The following is a 4,162-nucleotide window of genomic DNA, read 5'->3' as shown; positions in this document are numbered from 1 at the left end:
CAGACTGTGCTTGCATTCTTGAGATAAAGAAGAGTTCGAGAAGGCCTTGAACGGTGAGAAGTCAGCGTACCTGCATTCCTCACCAACCGCCCCTGCAAGGAGGAGAGGGAGCAGGGTGCGGCGGAGGACTGCTGAGAGGAGGAACTTTGCTTATACATGTTGCATATATGCTTGAAAGACACTGAGACTGCTCAGTGCAGATGTAGATCTTTGCCTGTACTCTTTGCTTGTTGCAAGTAAAACTTTGAAATGAGATCTCTGTCTCTGAGAGTTTATCTTGTGTGTTGGGAAATTAATGGTACGAACTAACAGCGAAAATACAGTTCTTGTCTTATAGAAATAATTTTGACATTTTGTTTGACATTTTGTCTGTAACCTGCTGAATTTGATGCAATGCTACAATAGCTGAGCAAATGAACGTGGATCGTCAAGCAAGAAGTTAGTGTTAATACTGTCTTTATTGTCATGTTGCTGGAAAAGCACACATAGTGCACATATTCCCCCTTGTCCAAAGTTGTGTCTAACCTGGCAGACATATATGCAGCAGTGGAGGAAGGACTGAGACCTTTTAGTTAAGTAGTGGATCAGTTGAACTTTGTAAAAAAAAAAAAACCCCATCACAAGTAACAGTCCAGCTTTAATTAATCTTACTTGTATAAAAGAACATAAGGAATGCTAGCTTTAAGAGTGTTAAATTACATATTGGACAAATAGTCAAAGCGACTGGACGGCTCCTTCATACCATCAGCCATCAGACTGCACAACACCGCAGCACCCAGCACCTCCTGACCACAGAGACTTTATCATGGCTCGTTAAACCACCAATAGCTTTGCCATTTTGCACATAATGGTACATTTGCACTACCTGTGGACACTTTGTAAATTTCTTTCAGATTGCATATTGCACTATATTTTATTTTGTACATTTCTATATTTGTATTTTTTGCACATTTGCATTGTATTTTTTGTATATTTGTATTTTAATTCTTCTCAGTTTTTTATCTCCTTTTTCTTCGATTCTGATGTAGCTGTTGTGTAATGAGAATTTCCACCTTGGGAGATAAATAAAGGTGCATCTTATCCTATCTTATCTTAACTGGTGCACTGGTATATAGGAGGCTAACAACATTGCAAATCTGTACAGTCAACGAATATCTTTCAAAAATGTCATTTCAATTCCCATAAATGGCCAGCGGTCTTACCCCAATTTGGTCAGCCATACCGGCAGCCGGAGGTGCCAATTGTGTCACAGTCGTCATGACAACAGTGCGTCCGTGACAACAACAGTGTCTCCATAGACGCGCTGTTGCCATGTCGCATGCACCTAGTAAACACTCGGCTAGCCATACATGTCAGTAACTCAGTGTCACTACGATCAGTTCTGTATTTGATGGTTCTTTTTTTCAGAGCAGGAACCCGCTATTTTTTTGTACATAATCGTTAAAGTCTTATTCGCCACAGTTAGAACGATGTCACGGACAAACGGCTTCCGATATCTGTCAACCCCCCAGCTGCTTAGGGATCGTCGCGCAAGATCAATATGCACAATCCGAGGCATTGATTCTCAGCTCACAACCCTCAAAATTCAGCAGAATCAAAAATGAGAGATGGCACGAGGTACGACTTTCTGGTATAGTGAGATATGGTTATTTGAAAAGGGTTTCTAAGTTGTAAATAATAGCTTTTAATTGTTAATATTTTATTGTTCTTATTTTAACATTTACTAATGCTGCATTAAACCATTAAAAAAAACAATAAGAACATCTTCTAGGTTGCCAGGTTGTGAAAAATCCCTGTGGCCCTTACTTATGTAAAAAATGATGAAAGTTAATTTTGTAATGAGAATGTAATTGGTAACTTTCTGGAAAGTACTATTTTATTCACAATGTTAAGTTTTATTCATGATGACCGTGGAATGGGTTAGGGTTAGAAAATTCAAAGAGCACAGATGTGACATAATAAAATCACAAGGTGAAAGTCACTTTAAAGTTTTTATTCTTTTTAACTAGTGTACATTCGTAAAATGTAGTTAATAATGCATGTGACCCTTCTGTGACTCAGACCTCTGCAGGCACGTAGAACATGAAAACACCTGCTGTGCAGTACACACTGGTGCCTTCTACATATTTAACACCAGTCCAAAAACCAAAACATCTGATGAACTTTTTATTGTAGCCTGTAATTAAGACTTGTCCCGATGAGTTAAATTCATTTAGTGATCTTTGGAGAAACAGTCTTCTGTCTCCCTCTTCCCATAGATAATTATGGTCTTCAATCAACCACTTGACATCGTTATAACTTTCACCCCCAGAAACGTCTCATAATTACCATCCATTACTTCAAAGTGATTGAGGGTTGTTATTTTAAGAGTGGACTTTTTGTGCTTGAAATAAATCAGAGCTCGCTGATGTCTTCCAATCAAACTGCTTAGTGTGGTCAGAATCAAGTCAGATGAAATCTTAATAGGAATATCAGCTGCAATATAAACTGAGGGCTCTTCTCAATGATAAATACATGACCATATATCTCAAAGATGATTATGAAACAGAGTACAGATTACAAATGCAACTGAAGAGTAAGCTACTCCATCATAGACAGTCACACTGTGCACTAAACAACTTTTAAATTATGACACAGAAACTAATATTGTGTGAGAAAGCTACTGTTGGCATTCATTTGAATAGTGAGATGGCTAAGACAGGTTCAAATGTTAACAGCAAACCGTAATCCAAGGCAGGGTAACAGATGTGTGTGGCTAATGACTCCGATATTGGCAGTTCGAAGACTTTGTCCTGTAAAACTGTAATTTTAAGGCTTCTACATCATTGACTCACAGGATAACATTCAGCTTAAAAACTGCAATCATGGTGAATAGTTACTAAAAGAGTGGAAATTTTACTAGGTGGCCATCCCCTCATTTCAGACTGGTTTTAGTGCAAATAAATAAATAAATAAATAAATATATGGGCACTATTATTAACTGAAAAATCAAAGGATATAAAACTCTCCAGGGTAGTATTTAAAATACACAAGTACCTCAAGTTGTGATGTACACTTTTAAGCAATATGGCTTGTTGAGGCAGCTTTAACCCAGTTACTCTCCACAACTGTATCAGGCAAGACAAAGACAAATCATACAACACATTATGTCAGACAATTCTTTGACCTACCCGCAGCCTCTCCCACTTGATAAAAAACACTTTGATCTACTCTTAACTTGACATATCAGGCTGATGAGACCAACAACAGCAGAGGAAGATGGCTTAAAATAAATACATCAATAGAAAAAATAAAGAGAGAAAGTTTTTCAGAGGGTTAAAATACTTTCAACTAGACTTGGTGCCTGATGAATGTCAGTAATTGTCTTATTGCCACAGCCTTGCCTTGCCCAGCTAAGCAGTTTGGTCTCTTTACCTGTCACTCAAAAGAAATGGGTGTGGTAAATAAATACTTTAAAATGTGTGAACCATTGGGATGTTTTCCAGTATTTCCTCTGTGGATTCAACTGCTTTCAAAATGTTAACAAGAATTTGAAGAGTTTGAATTTAGTGAGTAATATGTCAGGTTCCCTTCCTGGCTGTATGGCAAACTACCTTTGAATGCATCACTTTGTCTATTATTGAGTACCAACAACATTATTTTTTGCCAAGGGATAAGATTATTTCACTTGTTTCATCAACTTCTTCTTTTAAGACTTTCAACAAGACTTTCAAGTTTTAAAAAAAAAGTAGGTTTCAGAGACTGCTTTAAAGTAGTCTGTAATGCCTGAGACATTAAGTGAAACCACACTGGGAACAAGTGGAATCATCTCACCCTATTAGTATAATAGAACATGAGGGCTGAATCTGTGATGAAATGACTTCAAACATTTCTTTTTGTTTTTGCAGAGGGCTGTTTCAGTTTTGTATCACCAATGAGACAACTTTGATATGGAATTGAAAAGTACACTCTTTTTCACCCTGAATATTGAACTCTTTAAATTTATAAAGAGCCTGGAGCTATGTTTAACTTAACAAGTATCAAAGACAAAAAAAGTTAGTCATATTTGCAACCCTTTTCATTGTTTCTGACCAAGTGGTGTACATTGGTTTTCAAAAGATTGAAAAAACTATTAGGGGAATTGTTTATCATGGCAATTTGATGGGCACAGTTGCTTTCTAAT

Source organism: Pempheris klunzingeri, chromosome 1 (assembly GCF_042242105.1).
Source record: "Pempheris klunzingeri isolate RE-2024b chromosome 1, fPemKlu1.hap1, whole genome shotgun sequence".
NCBI classification, from domain to species: domain Eukaryota; kingdom Metazoa; phylum Chordata; class Actinopteri; order Acropomatiformes; family Pempheridae; genus Pempheris; species Pempheris klunzingeri.
This window is presented reverse-complemented; position numbering follows the sequence as displayed.